Genomic DNA, 27145 nt, shown 5'->3' with positions numbered 1-27145 from the left:
TTCTTTTAAAAATTAGTTTATTTTCCAAATACAGGTAAAGATAGTTTTCAACATTTATTTTTTTAAGACTCTGTTCTAGATTTTTTCCCCTTTCTTCCCTTACCCCTCCCAGACAGCAAGCAATTTCATATAGGTTAAATATATATAATTCTTTTAAATATATTTTCATATTTGTCATATTGTGCAAGAAAAATCAGACCCAAAGAGGGGGGGAAACAAAAAAAAATACTAAGTTTCAATCTACATTCAGTCACTATAGTTCTCTCTGGATGCAAATGGCATTTTCCTTCCCAAGTCTCTTGGAATTACCTAGAATCATAGTATTGCTGAGAAGAGCCACATCCTTTAGGATTGATCATCACATAATCTTGTTACTGTGCATACAATGTTTTATTGATTCTGCTCATTTTAATCATCATCAGTTCATGTAAGTCTCTCCAGGCCTCTCTGAAATCATCCTGCTGATGGTTTCTTACAGAACAATAATATTCTATAACTTATTCAGCCATAATCCAACTGATGGGCATCCACTTGGTTTCTAGTTCCTCACCACTACATAAAGGGCTGCTATAAACATTTTTGCACACGGGGGTCCTTTTTCCTCTTTTATGATGACTTTGGGATACAGACACAATAGTATGAATCTCTCTTCAAATTCTGAAAGTTTGTCGTGCTGGGGAGTAGAGTGGATAGAGTGCTGAAGGTAGAATCCGGAAGACCTGAGTTCAAATCCACCCTACATATTTAACTAGATGTGTGACATTTAAGTAAGTCACTTACTCTCCATCTGAGTTTCTTCATGTATAAAAAGGAGATAACAATAGCATCCAACTCCCAGGGTTTTTATGAGGGCAAAATGAGATAATATTTGCAAATACTTTTGCAAATATTATAGAACTTTTTAAATTTAAAAGGCATGGGGACATGGCAAAGCAATTTTTCCCAAGTCACGTAGATAATAAGGAACAAAGTTGGGATTTGAACCTGGCTCCCTTGACTCCCATCCAAGCACTTTTATTTACAGCATTATGATACTTGGGTTCAGAGTATGGCAGGAGAGGAAGAACAGCAGAAAAATAAACTATAGGTGAAACTTTCCACCTTGGCTCCCAGGCTGCAGAGGCAGGTGATCAGGGGCTGTATCTTCCAAAGGAGCTGAAGGTTAATGGGTTTCCCTTATCATTTGGGCAGCAGCCACAGGAGCATCACGTGGGAGCTCTCCAGCCAGACGCCAACCTCCCCTCTTCCATCCCCCAGCTCTGGCCAGTGGCTTCTATGCCAAGCAGAGGAGCTGTTAAAATGAAACTGCAAACACATAGCAAGCAGAGCTATAATCTTTGACCCATGGACAGATTGGCTTGGGCTCTGGGGTGGAGGCTGGGTTATATGTAAAGTGTCTCCGTGGCTCACTAATGGGAACAGGAGGAAATGAGAAGTCAAGAAAAGAGATAAAGTCAATGGTCATTGGTTGGAAAAGGGGTTGCTTCTGACCCCACAGAACATTAAGAGTTATTCAGGGAAATTTCATGGCATTACCAGAGACATCCCAACACAGCCACTTGTTTTATTGTCATAACCCCCCCCCCCCCCAGGAAATGTCCAGATCAGCTAGATAATCTAGATAAACTAGATAATGAGATTTTAGGGGTGCTAGTGTTTTGCTTCTCCAAAATACTCATCACACCCACTCACAAAGCCTGAATTTGGCCATTAGTTATTCCCTTGCTCAATCTTTCTGCTGTTAAGAAAATTTTACAAATACTAAAGGGAAGGGACAGAGGGTCCCTTTTTTATGATGTATGGTCCTCATCCCCAGGACTTTTGACTAATTTCCTTGGTCTGATTTTAGCTGAAGTTGGGAAGGTTGTGGTGATAATAATGATCTCAAAACTGGGAATTTCTTGCACAAGAGTATTTAAGGTCAATGACCAGAATGGGTTATGAACCGAAAGGATCAAAGGCACTAAGGATGTCTGGAGTGAAAACTAGGGAAAAACCTAGGCTCAAAACCAAATCCTATGGTCTCATCCAAGCTGTAAATGCTAAAACTAAAGATATCAGCAGGAATATTTTGTATTTAACAGAGTCTTTTCAATCTGCCTCCTCCATGTTCCTAAAGTTCACATATAATTTTATGCTGGGCTTGCACACCTGCCCACCCTCCTTCCTCTTCTGAATTCATCTCAGCTGGATAATTCCACCTAGCACTGAAGGGAAGCTGTTTAGTGGGATAGATGGGGAGGAAAGGAGAGAACTTGGGGATACTGTGAACAGGGGACAGGAGAAAAGGAGACTGAAGTTGGGGAGGGGCTGGGAAGGTATTCCTGAAAATAAAATTTTCCTGGAAAAAGAATGCTAAGAGCTGGAAGAAATTGTAAAGAAAGTAGCCACTTGAGGATCCAGTTTCTTCTTCTTCTTCTTCTTCTTCTTCTTCTTCTTCTTCCTTCTTCTTCTTCTTCTTCTCTTCTTCTTCTTCTTCTTCTTCTTCTTCCTTCTTCTCTTCTTCTTCTTCTTTCTTCTTCTTCTTCTTCTTCTTCTTCCTTCTTCTTCTTCTTCTTCTTCTTCTTCTTCTTCTTTCTTTCTTCTTCTTCTTCTTCTTCTTCTTCTTTTCTTCTTCTTCTTCTTCTTCTTCTTCTTCTCTTCTTCTTCTTCTTCTTCTTCTCTTCTTCTTCTTCTTTCTTCTTCTTCTTCTTCTTCTTCTCTCTTCTTTCTTCTTTTCTTCTTCTTCTTCTTTCTTCTTTCTTCTTTTCTTCTTCTTCTTCTTCTTTTCTTCTTCTTTCTTCCTTCTTCTTTCTTCTTTCTTCTTCTTCTCTTCTTCTTCTTCTTCTTCTTCTTCTTCTTCTTCTTCTTTTCTCTTTCTTCTTCTTCTTCTTCTTCTTCTTCTTCTTCGCTTTTTATTTACAAAACATATGCATGGGTAATTTTTTTCAAAAATGACCCTTGCAAAGCCTTCTCATCCAAATTATCCCCTCCTTCCCCCCTTGGCAGGTAGTCCAATACATGTTAAATGTTAAAATATAGGTTAAATCCAATACATGTATACGTATTTATATAGTTATCTGGCTGCACAAGAAAAACTGGGATCCAGCTTCTTGTAGGGGATCAGATTATCACTCAATTTCACTCAAAGATAGCCATTTGATTTCTTTATCTAGTAACCTAAAAAATCATCTCTCCCCAAACCTCATTCAAGTCCCTTATAAATCATGTGATTAGCTTAGTGGTTCTGAAATTTGTTCTCAGTATCTTTATTCTATTAAAAATGATTGTGAATCTGTCCAGAGTTTTTGTTTAGGTGGGTAATAATATAGTAAAGATATTTACTATATTAGAAATTAAAAACTGATATTAAATTTGTAGAACCTCTGAAAGGATTTCAGAAACCTCCAGAATTCTCTGGACCACATTTTGAAAATCACTGGCTTAGTTGACCGAGTTCCCTGGACAAAGATCCACTGTACCCCTATTCTAAATTACGCCCCCATTGCAATTGCCAATATACTAGCTCCATTACTTCCTCCTTCAGACAGAAATGCATTTCTAAAGTTTGTTCAAGAAGGAAAAGGATACATTAATTAGGAAATATTACAAAAGGGTCAAAAGGTCATCTAAAAAAAAAATAAAATTTCCTAGCATATCACCCCAGGGTGATAAATGAATCTTTAGTCCAACCAGGATTCTCCAATTGTCTAGAGCCACACCCAGGTGAACAATTTACCAGAGAATGAGCCTAATCTCAATCTCCCCTTCCCTCCCCAAATTAAACAAAAAACAACTTTGGAATTGGCTCAAATTGTTTAAACCTATTTGGAGGTTTGTATAATCTTAAACTAAATCTCAGCCAATAAACCCTCTGGAAGATTTCCATGCATTACCATTTAATAGCTAGTTTAAATAAGTCATATCTTAAAAGAGATCAATAGCCTAGGAGATATGTCTTCTATAACCTTAGAATGCCCCAACTTTAAAACAAAACAAGCTGTGACCTTTACAAACTGTAGCAGGACTGACTTTTCCCTTGGCCATCCCCTTGGCAACTTGTCTTTTAGTCCTTTTGATGGCTCTGGACACCTCTCCCTAGACTTCCTCTTCAGTCCCAGACTAGAAACTCAGTCCTCTTTGTCCATCTTCATCCTCTATCAGTGTGGTCCTAGCCCATAATCCCTGCCTGGCTCAAAGCTGGGGTCAGGGGAAGTGAGAGTGGGAGGGGAGTGGTGGACAGTCCAGTCCTGCTTTGAACCAGGTCTTGCTCTTTCCACTTATTCTTTAATCATACCTGACTCTTTGTGACCTCATTTGGGGATTTCTTGACAAAGATGGAATAGATTTCCTTCCCCAGCCCATTTTACAGATAAGGAAACTGAAGCAAGCAGGGTTAGGTTATGTGCCTAGAGTAACACAGCTGGTGTCTGAGACCACGTTTGAACTTAGGAAGACGAATCTTTCTGACTTCAGGCCCAGCCTTGCTGCCTGTTCTTTCCACTAAAACATGAAAACTACAAGGTATGGCTTGAGGAGTGGGGAAGGGAAACAGGGTAATAGTAAAACAACAATAATCGTTGTAACTCACATTTGTATCACACTTTAAGAATTGTGAATACTTCATAACAACTGGTTGGAATAAGTAATAATAATTAGGCAGCTGGGTGGTGCGGTGGCTTGAAACCTGGGCTAGGAATCAGAAAGATTCATTTTCTTGAATTCAAATCTGCCTTCAAGGCTGCCTTATCCATGTATTTTAATTATTTTTTAAAATTATTTCTTGCAAATTTTTCTCTTTGGTTTTTTTTGAAATTTGACAATAATATTCCTATATGTTTTCCATAAAAGTGGAGGTAATGATTGGAGGAGTTTTTTTTTTTTTTTTTTTTTTTTTTTTTCCCCTTATGTTCAATCACTCCAGGACAATTTTCTAGGATTATTTCCAGTATTATTGTGTCAAGATTCTCTTTTTGGTCACAGCTTTCAGGCAGTCCAATTATTCATGTATTTTATCTCCTTGATCTGTTCTCCAGATCTGTTGTTTTTCTTCTGAGTTGTTTCACATTCTGTTCTCTTTCCTCATTCTTTTTTTTCTTTGCTGAGGCAATGGGGGTTAAGACTTGCCCATGTTCACACAGCCCCTGAAGTATTAAGTTTCTGAGGTCACATTTGAACTCAGGGCCTCCTGACTTGAGGGCTGGTGCTCTCTTCACTTCGCCATCTAGCGGCCCCTCTTTTCTCATTTTTGATAATCTGTTTTGTTATTTCTTGGTCTCTCTCATAGCTTCACTAGCTTCTCCTTGCCCAGCTCTAATTTTCATCTTGGAAACTGTACCTCCTTTACGGTTAACTTTTTTTTTTTTTTTTTCCATAGATTTAAAGTAAGAAAAGATCTCAAGGATCATTTCATTCTACTTTTTGTTTTTCTTGGATGGTTTTAATTTTTTCTTTAGTTTTTTTTTCTCAATGTTTTTCATTTTTGAGTTCTTCTATAAACTCTCTCTGGGCAAGGAGTCATTTCACACTACTCTTTTGGGCTAGTAGTTCTTTTATTTATTTTTACTAAAATGCAGCTAGATGGTGAAGTGGATAGAGCACTAACCCATAAATCAGGAGGACCTGAGTTCAGATGTGATCCCAGACATTTAATGTTTCCTAGTTGTGAGACCCTGGGCAAGTCACTCAGCCCCCGTTGTTTCAGAAAAAAAAAAAAAAAAAAAGTCCTCCTCTGAAGAGGAATCCTGGTCTTCCCTATTTCCATAATAAATACATTTGTCAATGATGGGGTTCTTTCTTCTTGCTGGTTCATTTTTTTTTTTTAAATAAGAGATATTAGTGTAAGCAGCTCTATTGTGGGGTGTGGAGATGGTGCCTCTGGTTCCCCTCTGACCAGAAGCCCCCAACTAGGAGCTCCCCCCTTCTGCAAGTGCCGGGGCCGCAGGGCCTGGTTCCCAGGCAGCCGCAGCTCCCTCAGTCCTCCCGGACTCATCCCCGCACTGGACAAGCATCCTGGAGGTGAAAGTCCCGCAGCCCTGAGCAGCTGGCCGGGGGCTCCGTTTCTGCAGGGCTGGCCCGGAGGTGCCGGCACTTCAGACGGTTAATCCAGCCCGGGGTCTTTCTTCAGATCTTGTCGGGTAGAAGCTGGAGGCACTCCAGGCACAAATCTGTTCCATTTGTGGGGGAAATGTGGAGAACTTGAAATTTACCGTTTCTTGCAGGATCCGTGAGACTCTTGCCAGCCGTGTGTCTCTGGACAAGTCGCCTCGCCCTGTCTGCCTCAGTTTCCTCCTGTGCCAAATGAGCCGGCGAAGAAACGGCAAAATGCCAGGAAAACACCAAAAGGAGGTCACGAAAAGGCGGACGTGATTGAGATAACCGAACAGCTCCCTTTATCAGTTCGCCCTGGGCCACAACCCCTGCCAGGGTCAAGGCTGCGGGGCCGTGCCAGTGGGGTCAGGGGAAGGGAGGGGGAAGAGGTGTGGTCCAGAACCCGTAGCAACCTGGCCGTCCTGCTCGGCTCGGTGGGAGGGCCACAGCCAAAGGAACCTGCCTGGGCCAGCGTGACTCAGCACCCGGTCCAGAGTCACACACTTGGGGCTGGGGAAAGTGAAGAGGATTTCCTGATTCTTGTCCCTGATCCCCTCCTACGGCCACGCTCCGGGGACACAGGAAAGAGACGTGGGACCCACCTCTCAGAGGCATCCCTCCCCCCCACCGGTTCACCTTGTTCCGTGACTGATGAATCATGAAAGACTCTTCCACCGGGGGAGGAAGTCTCAGCAAGGAAGGCTTCCTGCTCACTCTCTCTCCCTTAGGAATTAAAATTCCTTCCTGGTTTGGGGAGAGCTCATCTCCTCTCCCAGCTCCCTAAATTTGAGAAAAATACTACAATGACCCCCTCCATGTGGGTATTTTGTTCCTTAGAACATCAATGGTGTTAAACTTGAGGGAAAATGTAGAAATAGCAGATTTAACATGACCATCGGCTTCATCCAAAAGTATTTAGTATTTAGATAAGGTGCAGTGCTTGGTCACTATACTATACAAAGAAAATTACATTTCCCTGGGTCCTGACAAGAGCACTCCTACGCATCATACCTTCAGGGATCTTTTTCTTTTTTCTTCCTGAGGCAATCCGGACTAAGTGACTGGCTTAAGAAGTGTTAAGAGTGTGGCCGGGTCCCCCTGGAGACTTCAGGGCTGGTGCTTCATCCACTGCACCGCCTAGCTGTCCCAGGGATCTATCATTCTTTTGATGATGTGGCTGGAGGTATTAACGGATATTTGTTCATTATAACAGAGAAAGAAAAAGAAAGACATGATGATGAAGGTGATGATGGTGATGGTGGTGTTGAACAAGATGATGGAAGCCAATTTAGATGAATTTAGCCTAAATTCGCCTAAAATTGAGCCTAAAATGGCCATGGACAAATCATTTAAGTCTCTGAGTTCCAGGCCTCTCTCATCTGTAAAAATAATAATACTTCTCCCATCTTGCAGAATTGATGAGAAACATAGTCTGAAGCCAGATTTGAATTCAGGCAAATGAATCTTTCTGATTCCACATTCTATCCACAGTGCCACCTGGCTGCCCAATTAGTATTATTACCATCATCATTACTTCATAGACTTAGAATTGGAAGAGACCCTACAAATGTAAAGGGAATAATTATGGGGTCACAGATTTAGAGCTATAAAATCTCAATTCTCTAGTCTAATCCTCTTGTTTCAAAGATGAGGAACTGAGGACCATAATGGGTAACTGACTTTGTCCCCATAACAAAGATGGGATTTGAATTCAGATACTCTAACTCCAAAGCCAGTATTCTTTCCATGTTCCCATGTCCCTCCTTATTATCACTACAATCTAATAGCTCACATTTATATAATATTTCAAGGCTGACAAAGCACCTTCCCACATTAATCCTGCAAAATGTAAGTGTTATTATTATTTTAACAGATGAGAGAAGACTGAAACTTTTTGTCAGGACCCAGGTAAATGTAATCTCTTTGTATAGTATAGTGCCCAAGCACGGCCCCTTGTCAAAAATAATGCCCCATAAGTACTTCTGGATAAAGATGATGGTAATGTTAATTCTACTGTTTCTACATTTTCCCTCAAGCCCTCATGTTTAATATCACTGATGTTCTAAGGAACAAAATACTCACATGGACAGGGTCATGTCAGAGACTGTAGACTTTTTATCAAATTTAAGGAGTTGGGGGAGAGAAGAATCATGGAGTGATTTGTCCATGATCGTGTAGACTAAATTCACCTGTCTATTCATAGTCCAAAGTCACTTTCATGGCCCATCATCTCAACTCTCTCAGAAACAGGCTCTTCAACTTCTTCTGGAACTCTGCCCTACCTCCTCCTCCATTACAAAACAAATGAGAAATAAATGCAAAGTCATTTCTGAAGCCCCGTGGCTTATTTAGGGAAAGCCCCTTGGAGGAAGGGGCTTAGATGGATGGATGATTTTTGTTGGCATTTTCCTCCAAAACAGGTGGTTTGATTTGGTATGGTAATCCTTCAAGTCACCAGCAGAGGGCATTGTCACTGCTACCCAGAGGAAAGGGACTGGACAGCCTTCACACTTGGGGACAAAACACCTGATTTCTCCAAAACGGTTTATCTGTAAAACCGAGAGTCCTAATTAACCTGTCCCTCTGTCACTGCCTGATTCTGAGGAGCAAATACAATGATGGACGGGTGAGACTCATTAGGGCTTGAATTTATAAGCAGCCTTGTAAACCATGAGCCCAGAGCAAATAGAATGAAAAAGGGAAGGAAATAAACATTTATATAGTGTTTACCATGTTCTAGGTGCTTTTACACATAATATTACCTCCCTTGGTAGATAGGGCAGGTATTATTGTCCCAGTTTTACAGATGAGGAAACAGGATGATGTTTCCAAGATCGAAATTACAAGAAAATGGAATAGAATCCATGACTTCTGACTCCACATTGAAAATCTTAAGTTTCTTCTGAGGTCAGACCTGTGGAGCTATATATATCCCACTGGGTCCTGTGAAACTTCTCCTAAAATCCTCTCAAATGATAATAATAGCTGACATTTATATAATACTTTTAAATTTAGCAAGGTATTTTACAAATATTATTTATTACCAAGACAACACACAGAGGTAAGAACTATTTATTATTATCATGGTAGCTAGGTGACCCAGTGGATAGAACACTGAGTCTGGAGTCAGGAAGACTCTGAGTTCAAGTCTAACCTTAGAAAAAATATCTGACCTGAATCATCTTGGACAAGACATTCTATACTCTCTCTACCTCAATTTCCATATCTGAAAAATGGGATAATAATAATACCTACCTGTTAGGGTTGTTGTGATGAGATCATTGTAAAGCACTTACCGTAGTGCCTGGCACAATAAATAAATATAAAGAAAAGTATTATGTAAATATTAGCTATTATCCAATTTTGTGGAGAAGGAAACAGAGACAGAGATTGACTTGTAAAAATCACACAACCAGTAAGTGTGGGAGGTAGAAGCTGGAAGAATTCTAAGCTCAGTCCAATTTCCCTTATATTATTCTGCTTCCCTCCTAATGAGAAAATTCATCTCATCATTAGAAATGTACTTAATATGCCAGGTTTGCCTTCTGTCCACTGACATATCCCATGGAGTTTCACTTGTGTGGGTTCCCATGACAACACAACACCCAAACGCCTATCCTAATTTCTAGAGTGATATTCTCCTGGAGAGCAGAGCTGGGAGAGTTATGGAAGGGTTTTTTTTTATTCTATCCAGCCTTGGATAAAGTTTTTAAGAAATCCTAGGTAAGGACTTAGAGTATGGAGGTAAAAAGTATTTAGAAGACATAAAACGAATTTTTCTTTGGCTGTAACTCAATCTGAAACATCCTGAAATATTACAGAAGCACTTGGAGGTCCACAACCTGAGAGGGCAGAAGCCCAGGCAACACAAACCACTTCCTCTCTCCTAAATTCTTTGCCCTTGAATCCTGCTCCTTCGGTGTCTTCCCCAACCACTGGGCAATCAGGCCTCCTGCAGTCGAGCAGCCAGTGATGCAGCCTAGTGTAGCTTCCCAGGAAATCTAAATTAAATTGTTATGTGACAAATTATTAGGACCCTCCACCCAACTTAAGGAAAATAAGTGGAGACTGGAAATTATACAGCAGTGCTATGGCATTAGGGATGTTTAACCAGAAGAAGGAAAAACTTAGAGATGCCATAAAGGCCTGATCTAATGTGGTTGCCATATGAATAGAGGGAAGGGATTGAATTTGAGAGATGTGGAGGAAGAAATGGCAAGATTTTTCAATGTAGTGAATATTTGGGGTGAAGGAAATCGTGTAAAGGTTTCAAACCTGGGAGACTAGAAAGATGGTGATTCCCTTGACAGAAATGGGGTTCTCCTATGGAAGACGGAATAAACTTATTTTACTTGTACCCAAAATAATGGCAACAAGGTGCAGAGGAAAAGATGAAGGATGAATACAAAGAGAAACTTTCTAGCATTTGGAGCTGTCCAAAATGAGTTGCTTAGGCAAAGCTAGTAAATGCCCCTTCTTTGGAGGCTTTCAAGCCAATAATCTACAGAGGGAATTCTTGCTTTAAAATGTAAGATTATATGATCTTGGAGGAATTGGAAACAAATCATCTTCTAAATGAGGTTGGAAGTACCCGAGTGCTGGACTTGAGGTCTACAAGTGGTGAGATTGAATCCTGCCTCAGACACTTACTACCTGGGCGATCCTGTTCCAGTCTCCCTCTCAGTTGTCTCATCTGTGAAGTGGGAATAACGATCGCACGCATTGCTAATCAAATGCACATAAAGTGCTCTGCAAACCTTAAAATTCAATATAAATATTAGCTGTTATTGTATATCATCATCATCATCATCATCATCATCTGACTCTTCCAGCCTGACTTTATGATATCTCTGATTTCCTGAGCTTTGAATTCAATCAGTCTGTATAGAACTGTTGGGGGGCACGTGGCGGAGAGGGACTGGGAGAGACTGGGGGGGGCGGAGGGGGGGAAGGGGGAGGTATCCCATTTTAAGTGTTTGGTTCCACAACTGTACACTAGATGGCACTGCTGCTCCCATTTTAAATGGCATCTGGCCCAAACCTCTGCATCCCGTGGGACTGAGAGGAGAAAGGATGCTCCATCTTCTCCCCAGCCCCCTGGGACGCTCGGCCCGGGTCAGAAACACCCTCAGGTCGACTTCCCAACCCCTGCGAAGGGTGGCTTACCGGGCAGCGGGAGAGGCACATTTAGGCTGAATATCCCGGTATCTTGAAAGCAAGGGAGGAAGAATGAGGTGGGGATGAAAAAAATGAGAAAGACATCCTTTCTCGGAAGTTTCCGAAGAGCAGTTTTACTAAAATGCACCTACGAAATCGCCGGTTTAGAATTTTCTTGACATGGGCAAAGTGTTCTCGGCTTAGATCATTTATAGCATTTAATTTTTCCAAACATGTAAAGATAGTTTTCAGCATTCACCTTTGCAAAATTGTGTTCCAAAATTTCCTTTCTTCTCCCCCTCCTTTCCCCAAGACCCCAAGCAATATTATTTAGGTTAAACATGTAGCTTCCTTTCCCCCCCCCCATTTTTCTTCCTTCCCTGCAAAAGTAAATACCCCAACATTGTCTTGTCAAAGCCATTGATAGGGCTTTTCTCCATTTTTGCAGGTTTAGAACATAAACATTTGTTGGGATCAAGATCTGGAATAATATATATTTTAAGAATATGAACACTGGGGCAGTTAGGTGGCACAGTACATGGCCCTGGAGTCAGGAGGACCTGAGTTCAAATGTGACCTCAAACATTTAACACTTCCTAGTGTGTGACCCTGGGCAAGTCCCTTAATCCCAATTGTTTCAGCAAAAGAATAATAATATGAACACACCCACAAGGATTAATGTGACATGACAAGTAATGTTAATTTCATTTAATTTTTTGGGGGGGATATTTACATATATCTCTACTGTTGTCAATATTACTTTTGAAAAGTTTGTTATGAAATTACAAACGATCCACTCTTTGCTCCAGGATTCTCTAATATTTAAAGAATCCTAGCGAATCAGCTAAAAATTACTAAAAACAATTAACTATTTTAGTAAAATTGCAGGAAATTATAAAAGATTTTATAACAATGGAAAAAGAAAATAAGCACAAAGACTGGAAACTGAAAATTATATAATCATTATAATCAGGCTTGGGCCTAAAGAGATGAGAAAATATATTTTCATCTCTTTTTTGTACATATGGGGAACTATGATGGGGAATACTATACATACTGTCAGACAGGAATGATATGCTGTTTAGTTTTGCTCTACTGCTTCACCCCCTCCTTTTTTTTCCTTTTTTCATTCTTTATTATAAGAAATGACTTCCTGGGTTGGGAAGGTAGGAGGGATACATTCAGGCATCTGCTGGAGCCATCTCAAACCAGCCCATGAGAGCTAAATGTTAACTTTTCAGTGTGAGAATTTGGAAATTGGCAAACACTATGCATTAGGGATTAGCTTATTGTTTTTGTCATCTTCTAGAGTTAAAGTTTAGAATGTTGTAGACTAAATTTAACTTTTTTTTTTCCTGGATCGTTAAACATTTATCAGTGCAATCTTGATGTATTCTGGATAAAAGCTATAGCAAAACAAAAAAATATCAATAAAATTTTTTTAAATATATAACATTCTCTAGGAGTATTATAGACTACTCCAAGGTGTCTGGAGGGAAACTAGCACTTTCGGTGTGAGGGCTTCCTTTTCAGGGCTGCTCATCTACTTTAGGTGTCCATCTTCATCCAGCTCTCCTCCATGGCTCCAAGAAGCTATAACATGTGCAGCAGCCACATTCTGGAAAAAATCAGGTAGAGAATGACTAACAGGTTTCAAGCCCATTAATGAGGTGGGGGGATGTCTACCAAGAAAGGAAGACCTCCTTAGTGGAATGGGCAGAGGAGAACAATTTCTTCCAATGGCTCTGTAGGCAGCTGAAAGCAGGTGCTGTGCATGGTGAGAGCTTGCTCAGACCTCAAAGATGTCAAGGTCATCTACTGCATCCTGGACTTCTTGACTTTTGTCCTGAATTTTGATGGCTCTGGAAGGGAAACTGAGGCTGACAACTTTGTGCAACTCTGCCTCACTGAAATCCAATTCTTTGCATGTGTTTAACCTACATCAGATTTCTTGGTGTTTTGGAGAAGAGGGAGGGAGGGAGAGAGGGAGAAAAATTTGGAACACAAGATTTTGCAGAGGTAAATATTGAAAACTATTTTTGCCTGTATTTGCAAAAATTAAATTCTATAAAAATTAAAAAGAAATAGAATTTTTAAAATCCAATTTATGTTCAAGTCAAGACATCACTCATGACATCAATGGTATTTCTGGAAAACAAAGGACAAACAGCAATATAGAAAACTACAAACAGGAGATGATGAACACTCAAATGGAATATCATATTAGTTCATATATATTATTCCAATTTAATAATTAGGCATGCAATTCTTTATGTTGAGTAATAAATAATGCAGATTGTGGCCTTTGCTTTTGTCCTGTGTGTACTTCAGCCAGTTATTCAGGTTATTTGGTGAATACACTATATTAAGAATCCAATCATACTTTGGTTTCTGTAAAAGGGGAGGAGGCAGACAGGGAAAACAAGGGGACTGTTCTGTCTACAGGTTGGCCAGAAAACTCCCAATCCCTCTCTCCAATCATCCTCTGAATCTTACGTCATTTGGTAAAGAAGGCTCATGTCCTGAAGTGACTCAATCACAAAATCTCTGCTTTCTATCTGTACATCTGCCTGTCTCTGTCCAACTTTTCCTCTTAACAGGATGTTGAGCCTGTTTTCTCTGAAAGCCCAGGAGGGCTGCATTCAGCTCAGTGACATATGGCATCCCACAAAACACATTTTCCTAAACCCTGATCACGCTGAAGAGATTCTAGGAATCAGCGTAATGAAAAACTCAATGAGATTGGGGAATGTGCATATATTTGGGATTGGGGAGGTGGGAGGTATGGATGAGGAAAATCCAGGGATAGTTGTAGTTTATTTCAATCCCAGGGATTTGTAGGTTACAGAATCACAAAACCAGATTATTGAAAGTTAAAGACTCATTTAGGTAGTATACACATACATACACACAGTGTTGGGATTGGAAGAAAATCTAACCACCTTCTACTTCAACCACACACCAATGCCAGAATTCCTTCTATAATAAATCATATTTTCTGCTTTTTACAAATTAGTAAACTAAGTCCCAGAGGGAGGAGGCCCAAGACAGTCACATGAATACAATCTTATTAGAAATTGAAAAAGGTCTTTATTTTCATCTAATCCAGCCTCCTGCTCAATGTAGAAATATCATTACAGATCCTTCATTTAAAAAAAAAAAATAGATGATGCAACTGAATGAAAGCCTGAGGGGAAATTTCAAGTCTGGTGACCTTTGGTGGGGCTGAAACACCACCAGTATTAACGTCTATTACTTGTGACAAAGGAGATAGATATCTAGGTGTGTTGCTATCCTAGAAATATTACTGCAGGACTCAAAGTGCTGCCCTCTGTCATGGCTTTAACATGATAAACATGGCAGTATAGTTTGTGACTATTTATATATATTTAATATTCTCTCCATATTTATAATTCTATATTATATATATTTATATTTATGTAGTCCACCCAAAAGCTTTGCTCAGCCAGGGCCTCCTCCCTGTCCCATAGCCTGCTTCATAAATTTGCATGTCATCCTTGCGAAAGGCCCATACTAATCTTTTCTGTATCATTCCAATTTTAGTATATGTGCTGCCAAAGCCAGCACCCTATTCCACATTCTGACTCCCGAGGTGGGTGTTTTTATGGCACTGGTTGACATCTATAGTTCAGTGATAGTGCTCAGTAGCTCCTTAAATATATCTTTTCAACACTTTATTTGGGGTTACTATGTTTCAATTCCCTCACTTTGGCTCTTTCTACCCCACTTGGTGCAGTGGAGAGAGCACCGGACCTGGATTCAGGAACACCTGAGTTCAAAGCTGACAACTGTCATCTATGTTACCTTGTCAAGTCACTTAACCTCAATTTCTTCAACTCTAAAACAGGGACAGTTGAGTGACACCATAGTACAGAGCACTGGGCCTAGAATCAGGAAGACTCATCTTCCTGAGTTCAAATCTGGTCTCTGACACTACTAGCTGTGTGACTCTGGACAAGTCACTTAACCCAATTTACCTCAGTTTCCTCATCTGTAAAATAAACTGGAGAAGAAAATGGCAGACTGCTCCATGCACAAGTCATTTAACCCAATTTACCTCAGTTTCCTCATCTGTAAAATAAGCTGAAGAAGGAAATGGCAGATTACGCCATGTACAAGTTATTTAACCCAATTTACCTCAGTTTCCTCATCTGTAAAATAAGCTAGAGAAGGAAATGGCAGACTGCTCCATAGGCAAGTCACTTAACCCAATTTACTTCAGTTTATTCATCTATAAAATAAGCTGGAGAAGGAAATGGCAGACTGCTCCATGCACAAGTCATTTAACCCAATTTACCTCAGTTTCCTCATCTGTAAAATAAACTGGAGAAGAAAATGGCAGACTGCTCCATGCACAAGTCATTTAACCCAATTTACCTCAGTTTCCTCATCTGTAAAATAAGCTGAAGAAGGAAATGGCAGATTACGCCATGTACAAGTTATTTAACCCAATTTACCTCAGTTTCCTCATCTGTAAAATAAGCTAGAGAAGGAAATGGCAGACTGCTCCATAGGCAAGTCACTTAACCCAATTTACTTCAGTTTATTCATCTATAAAATAAGCTGGAGAAGGAAATGGCAGACTTCACCAGTATCTTTGCCAAGATCACAAAGAGTTGGAAATAACAAAAGATGCATAATAATAATAATAGCACCCATTTCCCAGGGTTGCTGTGAAGAATCCATGAAATACTATTTGTAAAAAATGTGTAGTCTAATGCCTGCTTCATAGTAGAAACCTTTTAAGTCTTTTTCCTTTCCTTCCAGCTTCCCTTCCATATTTGAGCTTCATCTCTCTACAATCTTGTCCTCAACCATTTTTTGTAACATCTGTCTCAGTAAAAACATGTGTCAGGCTAACAAGTATCTTTCCAGTACTAGGACACTGATTCCATCCTGGCCTCCATTCTAACAGTTTCTCCCCACCAGATCCAAGCACACTGACAGGGTCAAATCCAATTAAATGGAATTAAATTCGACAGGCAAATATTAAATTCCTACTCTATGCAGGCTCTTGATTGCATGCAAAGAAAAAAGCAAAATATTCCTTGCTGCTAAGAGGCTTACATCTATTTTGGACTTGTTGGTGTTTCTTGTCTACTTTCATATGCCTGGGGTTGCTCTGAACTTCCTAATGAGGTGTCCAGAATATCTCCCGAGAGCTAGTCCAGAATCAAGGCTCTTCAAAATATGACTCCATGAAAGGGTCTGAGGACTGCCAGCACCAACCAGATCTACTCAGCTTCAGCCTTAATCTGTCTTGTCCAGCAGAACCCTGAGAACCCTTGAAACAAAGTGTATTAAAGAAGTCCTTTTCTCCTTTCCTTAGGGGTAGGATGGTACAATGGAAAGTGGTCATCTAAACTGTCTATAGCTCTCTTCCAACTCTATGATCCTATGAAAATAAGGGTCAGTCTCAAGGTATTGTCAGGAGCTGAATGCAGGAAAATAAGGGGAAGATACTAAAATTATTTTTGTTTTTGTTGTTGTGAATTTTTCTTTAATGTTAAATCCAATATAACACTAAAATTCTTGAAAAGAATGATAGCCTTTTTATCAGGAAAGGTCTTTTTAACTTTATTAATTTATTTTTATTTTATTTTATTTTTTTCAATGATCAGGTATTTATAAATATATAGCTTTTCACTTCTATCATCCTACTATGGAAAAAAAAGGCATTTTTGAGCAAAAAAAAATACTCATTCTCGTTCATCTGTGTCTGACTATTTGTGTCCCCATGGACCACAATGCTTGTCCATGGAGTGATTCTGAAGTGATTTGCCATTTCCTTGTCTACTAGGTTAAGGCAAACAGGGAAGCACAAGTACCTTAAGTTGGATTTGAACTCAGTACTTCCCAACTTTGAGCCCATTGCTCTTTCCACTGACCCACCTGGCTGCCATGTCCAAAGAAAGTCTCATTCTGCATCTTATCTCCATCACTTCTCTGTCTGAGGCAGACACTATACATCTTCCTTATGTAAGTCCTCCAGAATGGTCACTCACAGTGTGGATCAGAGTTCCAAAATCTTCAGTTATTCAATCTTTAATTGCCTTTTGAAGGAAATGGTGCTTGAATTCATCCTTAAAGGGAGCCAGAAATTCCAAGAGGTGAAAGCGTTTCAGGCTGGGTGATAAGCTCAGACAAAGGAACAACTGCTAGGGTTATTATTCATTTTACAGAGAAGGAAGTTGCTGATGAAAGCAGTGACTCTGAGTCAAACAGCTAGTACCTGGCCATGGTAGGATTCAAATCCAGGTCTTCTGACTCCAAGACCAAGTGCCCTTTCCACTTTAGCACATCTGTAACAACAAACCCATCCTTTTCCCGCCCATCCTGCCTTTCCATCCTGAGAGATGAAATGATTTTCTGAACCTTTTCTCGGCTTGTACTTAGACATCAAGGTTCTGTCTTTATACACATAATATGTGTAGTGGTAAAACTTGTACCAGTAGACAGCCTTTGGACGCCACCTATTTTTATTTCAGTCTCTTGCCCTTAGTCCTGGTCCTTTTTCTGAGTGGGGGGCTCCTTCAGGAGGATCCACATACCACCCAGGCAGCTGGAGGGAAGAGGGCAAAGATCAGGGAATGGCTGGAGAATTCCACCTGCTCAGCCCAGGTTATATATACCTGATCACGCCAACAGCAGAGCCCATCTTGAGGGTGGTTGTCTCTGTGACAAGAGGTCAGGCTGATCTCACTATGAAAATCAACTGGATCTCCCTGGCTCCAGAGCTGAACAGACAGGCTGATTTCACCATTACTTCCTCCCACTAGCTGGTGGCCTGTAATATTCTCCTAATCCACAGGATTTTAACCTTCTTTGTGTGTCATGGACTCATTTGGTAGCCTGGTGCAACTAATAGATCCTAATTTTCAGGGAGAGAGTAATGAAAATAAAGATACATTTTCCACCATCCAGAGTCACAGACTCCTCAAAATCTACCCAATGGGTCCAGTTTGAGAACTTGTATTCTTTTTTTTTTAAATTAAAGTTTTGTTTTTTTAATTTTCAAAAGATTGCATGGATAATTTTTCAACATTAATCCTTACAAAACCCCATGTTCCAATTTCCCCCTTCTCCCCACACCCTCCCCTAGATAGCAAGTAATTCAGCATATGTTAAACATATATATATATATATATATATATATATATATATATATATATATATCTCAATTCCAATATATGCATATACATTTATACAGTTCTTTTGCTGTATAAGAAAAATCAAATCAAAAAGGAAAAAATGAGAAAGAAAATAAAATGTAAGTGAACAACAACAAAAAGAGTGAGAATGTTATGTTGTGATCCACAGTCCTCTCTCTGGGTGTAAATGGTTCTCTTCATCACAAAACCATTGGAACTGCTCTGAATCACCTCAATGTTAAAGAGTCACATCTATCAGAATTGATCATCGCATAGTCTTGTTGTTGCCGTGTACAATGATCTTCTGGTTCTGCTAATTTCACTTAGCATCAGTTCATGTAAGTCTTTCTAGGACTCTCTGAAATTATCTTGATGAGTGTTTCTTATAGAACAATAATATTCCATAATATTTATAAACTGCAATTTATTCAACCACTCCCCAATTGATGGACATCCACTCACTTTCCAGTTCCTTGCCACTACAAAATTAATGTTGAAAAATTGCCACCACAAACATTTTTGCACATGTGGGACTTCCCCCCCCCCCCTTTTTTAATGATGTCTTTGGATAGAAAAACAGTAGAAATATTGCTGGACCAAAGGGTATGCACAGTTTAATAACCCTTTGGACATAGGAGAACTTTTATTCTTATAGAATTGGAAACACTTCTAATTTAGAAATACAGAAAAAGAATTCTCAAAAGAAAGAGGAAAGAGGGGAAAGGAAGGACTGTTATTTGTGTCTAATGCCCCAATTGGAACAATTAAAGAGAGGGAGGGAAGGATAAACATTGTGTAAATATCAGATAATCCAGAGGTTGAGATTAAGCAGAGAAATCACTATTCCCCTGCACTGCCCAGAGGAATTTTGATAGCCAGCTCATTCACCATCATCTCCTGTGATAATCATATGAAGCTGTATGTTGTAATGCCCCAGCTGCCAGTTTCCTCAGTCCCCAAACTGCCTTTCATTATTTTTTGAGGGAGGGTAAATATTCTGTATAGACTTTAATGTATTACGTAAATTAAATAAATCTTATTCCTTCTCCCTCTCCCACAGAATGAAAGCTTCTTGAGTACAGGGAGGGTTTCAGTTTTGTTTTGTTTTTCCAGTTCCTAGCATAGTGACTGACATAGTAAGAACTTCGTAAATTTGGTTTTCAATCATATTTTTATTTCATTAAATATTTGGGTTAATTTTTTTAAATTTGCCTTTTAAAGTTTTGAGTTCCAAATTCTTCCCATCTTCTCATCCCTCCCCCATCCATTGAGGACGCTCCCCATTATACATGTGAAGTCATGCAAAACATTTATTAAATGCTTATTGATTGATTGTCCTATGTAGAGTGCTGGAATTGTAATCAGGGTGGTTACCTCAGGTATTACCAGCTGTGTGACCTCTCTCTACCTGTTTCCTCATCTACAAAATGGGGATTATATGCTTGCCTCATACTCCAAATGGAGTAATATAATGGAGTAAGATACTTTGCAAACCTTCTGACACTATATAAATGTTAGTTATCAGTATTAATACTAATAATACGTATTCCTTGGCACTGTGGCAGTGGACATAAGGTCCCCAACCTAGGGAAGTTCCCTCTCTGAAGGACTGCCTTAGTGCTACCACAAAACAAGTCCAAAACTGAGATTATCGGACCTACATTCATATTTTGACTCAATCACTTGCTAACTACACCTTTGGCTAAGTCACTTCTGAGCTTCAGTATCTGTATCCTGAAAATGGGAATGTAAACTATTATTATCTTCCTCAAAGCCAGCTCTCCCTCCAGCTTCTCCCATTTCTGTCACTCATTCTCCAGTCTTCCTGATTCCCAAACTTCGGAGCCTTCCTAGATTCTTTTATCAAATTCTGCTTGTTTTTTCTTGCCTAATGTATTTCCATTTTCATTCCAGCTGCTTCCACTATTCTAGTTCGGGTCTTGTTATTTTGTGGACAGATTATTGCAATAATCTCTTCTCCCCCAATTCATACCGCACATTGCCACCAAATTAATCTTAGAACAGCTTCTTAAACCCATCATACTCCCTTGTCCTTCACTCAGATACCTGTTGTTAGTGCTCCCTTTCCTAAAGAATAAACTCTATATTCCTTAACCTGGAATCCAAGGCTTTCTATGACCTCTCCTATTCATCTCTCTCAATTCATGAATAAGAAATGAATTATTGCTTGTCCTAAATCCTGAGTTTACAAGTACAAAGAATGAAACAATCTCTATTTGCAAGAGTTTGTATTCTAATGGTGGAAACAAGAAGTACATTTATAAGTATCTGTACCACAAATATAAAGCTATCACTTCCAAATCTCATAGTAATTATATTTAAGGTAGTTTAAGTGGGAAGGAATTCATAGCTGGGAAAATCAGAAAAGGCTGTAAACAGAAGATAGTACTTGTGTTAAAGGAATATTTTTATTTATTTATTTATTTATTTTTAGTTTTTTGAAAGGATTTTTATTTTGTTTTTTTATCATAGCTTTTTATTTTCAAAACGTATGCATGGATAGTTTTTCAATATTGGTCCTTGCAAAACTTTTGTGTTCCAAATTTTTCCCTTCTTTTCCCTACCCTCTTCCCTAGATGGTAAGTAGTCCAATATATGTTAAACATGTTAAAATACATATGCTAAATACAATATATTTATCCAATTATCGTGCTGCACAACAAAAAAGATTTAGATTTTATAAGCATCAGTAAAGAGAGAATGCATTTTAGACAAGGAGGATGGCCAATGCAGAACTGTGTAAATGGGAGATAGGGTACTGTGTGAGGAACAGAAATGAGGACAGTTTGGCTAGACTGTGGAATTCAGGAAGAGAAATAATGTCTGATTAGACTGGAAAGATAGATGGAATCCAGGTTATGAACAGTTTTAAAAGTTAAATAGAGGTGGAATTATATTTTATTCTAGAGTTAATAGGAAACCAATGGAGTTGAATGAATAAGGGAGTCACATGATCAGATGTGTGTTTAAGGAAAATTGATTAATTGATCTCACACTATTCTTCTATATAACCTCTCTCAACTGATCAGACAAGTCCACTTAGATACAGAACACACCAAAATGTTCCTGTCTCAGATTTTGCTCATATTTTTGTCACTATCTGAAATATCAAGGAGGACTAGTATTTCTTACAATGGGAATAGGAGTTCTGTGAGAAATTTTTGATGTACTTAATATTTCTCTAAGTGAGCAGTCCTTAAGTGTTTTTGGTCTTAGGATGTCTTCGTACTATTAAAAATTATTGAGGACTCCAAAGAGCTTTTGCTTATGTGATAAGGTTATGTCTATTGCTCTTTAACATATTAGAAACTAAAACTAATCAATTTTTAAAATGTTCATTTATGAATTCATTTAAAAATAACAAAGAGAAATCTATTACACACGTACATAACATATTTTCTTAAAAATAATTATTTTCAAAATAAAAAATATTGAAAGTGTATTGTTTTAACATATTTTTGCAGATTTTTAAAAAATGTCTTAAAATGTCTTAATAGAAGACAGTTGAGTTCTTTATATCTGCTTTTACATTCATTCTCTTGTGATATATTGTTTTGGTTGACATGAGCAGGATAAATAGAGGGAAGATACTAGAATTAAAAGAGGTTAGGAAAGGTTTTCTACGTAGAAGATGACATTTTAGTTGAGAGTTGAAGGAAGCCAGGAAAGCCAGTAGAGTCAAGGTGAGAGAATATTTTATGTATGCAGGGACATATGGTGGGAGCTGTGAGATGCAGTATCTTTTTTGGTTGTTGTGGTTTATCCTTTGTTCTTAAGAGGACCATGACAGGCAAGCGAGGGCTGTGCAAGGCCACCTGTTTCACTTTCTCCTGTGGAGCCATCAGGGTCCAGTGGCCAGGTATAGATCAGGACAACTGGAGATGGCCCGGGAAGAAATGGGAGACCTTGCCTTTTTTAACCTAAAATCTTTAAACAGGTCTTAGTTTAAAAAGGTTTAAACAGGACCATGCCTTAAACAGAAATCACTGATTTATCAGCAATAGGTCCCAAGCCAAGCCCCACTTGGTTATCATTTGGACCTTGATTGGCTCAGACTGAACATAAATAGGAATTGTTTCTGTTTTGGCCAGAAACCGTGAGGGTCTTCCTCTTGCAGATTAATTTTTTTTTTCTCAAGTAGGTAAAAGAGCAATATATATATATATATATATATATATATATATATATATATATGTATATATATATATATATATATATATATATATATATATATTTATAACCCACATTCTCTGCTTCATTTCTTACCTAGCCTTGAGCACTGATTGGATCTTTTTGGTAGAACGGCAAGGAAGTAATTGTCACTGGATTATACAGTACATAACTGAATGTACTTCTAGCTCTTTGCAAACCTAAGGCTTCCGCCCACAGATCCAATAGTAGGCCATTTCTGTCTGATTCCACCCCATCTCTCCAGATTATCCCCTACCCTTCTTTGTAGTTTCTATTTCAAACTGGATTACACTCTATCTCCATAGAATAGAATCTCCAACATTTATATTTCAATCAAACTGGAATACACTCTATCTCCATAGAATGATAGGTCTAAGATTGGAAGAGATCTCAGAGTCCTTCTCTTCCCTTCATTTTATGGAAAAAGAAACTAAAGTTCAGAGATTAAGTGACTTGCCCCAAATCCCTTGGGTAGTAAACATCAGAGACAGAATTTGAATCCTTTCCATTGCACCGCACAGCCTCCCTAGCATCATCCCACCCATTGCCAGACCTTTGCTTCTGCTACTCTACCCTTACGCTTGGAATAGGACCCTTCCCACCACTGACCCCTGTCCATCCAAAAACCTCCCTTGAGATGCTGCCCTGAAGCCCTCAGTGATCTCCGCCCACCTATCCAGGCCAAAGTGATTTCTCCTTCCTTTCTGTAGCATCGTCTCCTTGTCAGACTCCTCCTTATACTAGATTCATTTGTGCACATGCTGTATCCTCTCCCACTAGACTGTAAGCAGCCCAAGGGCAGCCATGAAATAGCTTTGTTCTTTAGGAACAGGAATTCTGGTCGTGTCTTTGTAACCCCATCGCCTGATTTAGCAGTCTTGCACTAGGTAAATGTTTAATCAAAGTATGTCAAAGCTACTTGAATTGAATTGGCACAAAATCAATATATTCTGTGGTTGCTACTGCTGCTGACACATGAGCTGAGAACACCACAGAACAGCACGTCACCAAGATCATATGGGGCAAGCAGAGTGCTGAGGAAGTTATTTGGTGTCTGAGGGTATCAATGAGGCAGTGTTCAAATATATTCCAAATTAATTCTTATAATTATCAAGCTTTTATGTTCTCTGCCCTGCCACCTCTTCCACCATGGAAAATGAAAAACAAAACTCTCATTGGAAGTTGTTGTTTAGTCCTTAAAGTCACATCTGACTCTTCAGGATCCCATTTGAGGTTTTCTTGACAGATACTGGAGCAGTTTGCCATTTCCTTCTCCAGTTGTAACAGATATGCAAAAGCATAGCAAATTTTTGCATTAAACACATCCAAAAATATATCTGTCATTCTGCATCTTGAATCCAAATTTCCTCTGTCAGGAAGTAGATAGCATGAATCATCTAGAATTATACTTGGCCATTTCATTGATTGGAGTTCTTTAGTCTTTCAAAGTAGTTTATTTTTAAAACATTGTTATTGTCTAAATTATTCTCTTGCTTCTGTTCACTTCACTCTGCATAATTTCATAGAAGTCTTCTCAGGTTTCTCTGAAATCACCCTCTTCGTTTGTTGTAGCAAAAAAGAATCCATCATACCTCCATACTATCATTTATTCAGCCATTCAGCCCATTTGATCAGCATCTCCTTATTTTTTTATTATATTATATTATTATTGGCCACTACAAAAAGACCAGCTCTCTGTCCACTCAACCCCACTGCCTCTAGACAGGGAAAGATTGAGACCCCTTACTGCTAATCCGATTTTTCAAATGAGATACCAAGAGGTTAACTGTCTTTCTCAGGGTCACCTAGCTCAAAGTACCAGAAGATAGAGCCCTGGTCTTCTGACACCCTTGGTCTATCCCACCTGGCTTGGGGTCATGTAAGAGAAATTCAATAAACGCTTATTGATTTCCCATCCTTTATAATGGGATACAGCCAGTTCAATAGATTGGTCTAATCTATACCGGAGTTGTGGGCTGTGTTTATTTAGTTGGTGACAGAGAAAGCCTTAGCAGGGAGATGATCCCGGCTAATGAGGTTGCCTAAGGGATGCTCCTACTGCATGTTTACCTGCTTAGACTAGACCTCTAGGGATTGGGGAGGGCTCTCTTGTTGCTTACTGAGCAATTCAATTGAGAATGACCTTTCCTCAGACTTGCCTAAGAATTATTTGACTCCTACACAAACACACGCTGGCCCCAGGTGTCCTGGTGATAAGAATGAGAGTTAAACTCATATTACAGACCACGGCCACCTTTCCTTGTCCCTGTGGGGAGAGAATATTTGTAGGAGGAGATGATGGAGCTGAGATCTAAGTGATTTAGAAATGGGCTGTGGTAAGGGTTGGGGGGAAGCTAACAAAGTTTCCCACCGTGGAATGAAATCCCAGCTTGAACGGCCTTTGGTTCCAGGAGACCTTCTGGGTAACAGTTAGGAGAAAGATTCTTTTGGAACAAGAAAGGCTCTGAGTAAATGGGAGATGGATCGATATCTCAATATCCACTGTTTTCAAATGTTCCTAGGACCCCCGTGTCTGGATTTCTCCTTTCTCTGATTTGTATTATATCTATTGGTGCACATTCATGACCTTATCCCTATTCCTACTGTCTTAGAGAGTCCTGGAATCTACCAGCCCAACAGAGCAGGGAAAACTAGGCAGGATAGCCGCAGCTTTTTCTGGAATGGAAGCAGGGTTGTAATAATTGCCAAAAGCAAAATCAGCTAGAATGGGATGGTCAAACCCTAAGAGTCCAGGAACTGGAGAGGAGCATTATGCCAGATTGGCATAATGAAATGGCATAATAGAAAGGGACAATATTTATGAGGATTTGACTTAATCTCTTGGGTTTTTTTTTGTTTTTTGTTTTTTTGGTGAAAAAGAGGGGTGGAAAGAGAGGGCCTGAATAATTATCTATCTGAGGGGGATTTTAATTGGTTGAATAACAGGCCCCAGGAAGGTTAATTAATAGTTTGATATGAATTTGAAAAGAGATTCTAGATTCTTTTTTAAAATAATATTTTATTTTTTCCCAATTACATGAAAAACTATTTTTAATATGTTTTTAAATTTTTGAGTTCCAAATTCTCTGCTTCCCATCCATTTCTCTCCACTTCTTAAGAAAAAAAAACAATTTGATAATAAGCTATACATGTGCAGCCTTGCAAAACATATTTCTATATTAGTCATGTTGTGAAAGAAAACAGACAAAAAAACCCACACACGCAAAAGAGTTAAAAAATAGTATTCTTCGATCTGCATTCAGACTCCATCAATTCTTTCTTGGGAAGTGGATAGTATTTTTTCATTGCATTGTCCTGTCATTTTCAGTCATGCCAACTCTTCGTGATTCTTTTGGGATTTTCTTGACAACGACATTGGACTGGTTTGCTGTTTTACAGATAAGGAAGCTGAGACAAATCGGGTTAAGTACCTTTCTTGGGGATCACACAGTTGGTGAGTGTCTGAGTTCAGATTTAAATTCAGAAAGATGAGTATTCCTGACTCCAATCCTAGCACTCTATCCACTGTGTCACCAATTTTCTTTTCATAAATCATTCAGAATTGTGTTGGATCATATTATTGCTGAGAATAAATGAAGTCATTCACAGTTGACCCTTCTACACTATTGCTGTTGCTGTGTACCATGTTTTGTGGTTCTACTTACTTCCCTTTGATTCAGTTCATGTAAATCTTTCCAAGTTTTTCTGAAAACATCCGGAGTAACATATTCTTAAGGTCATAAGAGCATATATTAGAGCTAGAAGGGACCTCAGAGGACATCAAATTTAGCCAACTCATTTTATTGATGAGGAAACTAAAACTGAGACAAACTAAGCTAGTGTGAAGCAAAATCTAAACCCAAAGTTTCCTTACTCTAAGACCAGGGCTCTATCACTGTGCTGCCCAACTCCTCTGAAACTCATTCATTTATGTGTCATGTCATAAAGTATCCAGGAGATACAAATCTAGAAGGGGCCATTAATATATCAGATAATACCAGAATAAAAAAATATTTCCACAAGCTGTAATGGTGGGCTGAATGTAATCATGGAAAATTTTAAAGCAATAACCATAAAGCCAAGTACTTATGCTCAAAATACCAAATCTACTAGTACAAGAAGGAGGAAAATATGACTTGCTAACCATTCATGTAAAAGAAGACTTTCGGGTTCTTAGTTGGCAATGAGTCAGACGTTTTCTGTTATGTGGAAATTAGAGACAGACAGACAGACAGAGATACAGAGAGAAATAGAGAGAGGGAAAGAGAAGAAAAGAGGAAGAAGAAAAGAGAACAGAAATGAAGGGGAGAGAGAAGAAAGAAAAGGAGAATAAAAAGGGTGAAGGAAGAGGGGGAGGGAGGAGGAGAAAAGAGAGAGAAAGAAGAACAACAAGAAGAAAAAGAACAAGAAGGAGGAAGAGAATGAAAGAGAGAGAGTGAGTTTTTAGGTCACTTTTTCTTTTTCCATATCTAGACTGAGAGATTGATGGCAGCCTAATACCACCCTTGGGAACTGCAAAAGATACAGCCCCAGTT

General features: G+C 39.1%; 1 long non-coding RNA gene and 1 other non-coding gene across 2 annotated transcripts in view; both read right to left on the bottom strand.

Annotated features, from left to right (window-relative positions):
• Window positions 1-27145, bottom strand: part of LOC141565678 (uncharacterized) — a 155945-nt gene that overhangs the window by 60010 nt on the left and 68790 nt on the right. The window lies entirely within an intron of this gene.
• Window positions 14708-14814, bottom strand: LOC141541984 (U6 spliceosomal RNA). Its single transcript, XR_012481995.1, has one exon. It is a non-coding gene; the product is annotated as a U6 spliceosomal RNA (small nuclear RNA).

The sequence above is a fragment of the Sminthopsis crassicaudata genome, chromosome 4 (genome assembly GCF_048593235.1).
Source record: "Sminthopsis crassicaudata isolate SCR6 chromosome 4, ASM4859323v1, whole genome shotgun sequence".
NCBI lineage: Eukaryota > Metazoa > Chordata > Mammalia > Dasyuromorphia > Dasyuridae > Sminthopsis > Sminthopsis crassicaudata.
The sequence above is the reverse complement of the archived record's forward strand: the minus strand, read 5'-3'. Positions and strand labels throughout refer to the sequence as shown.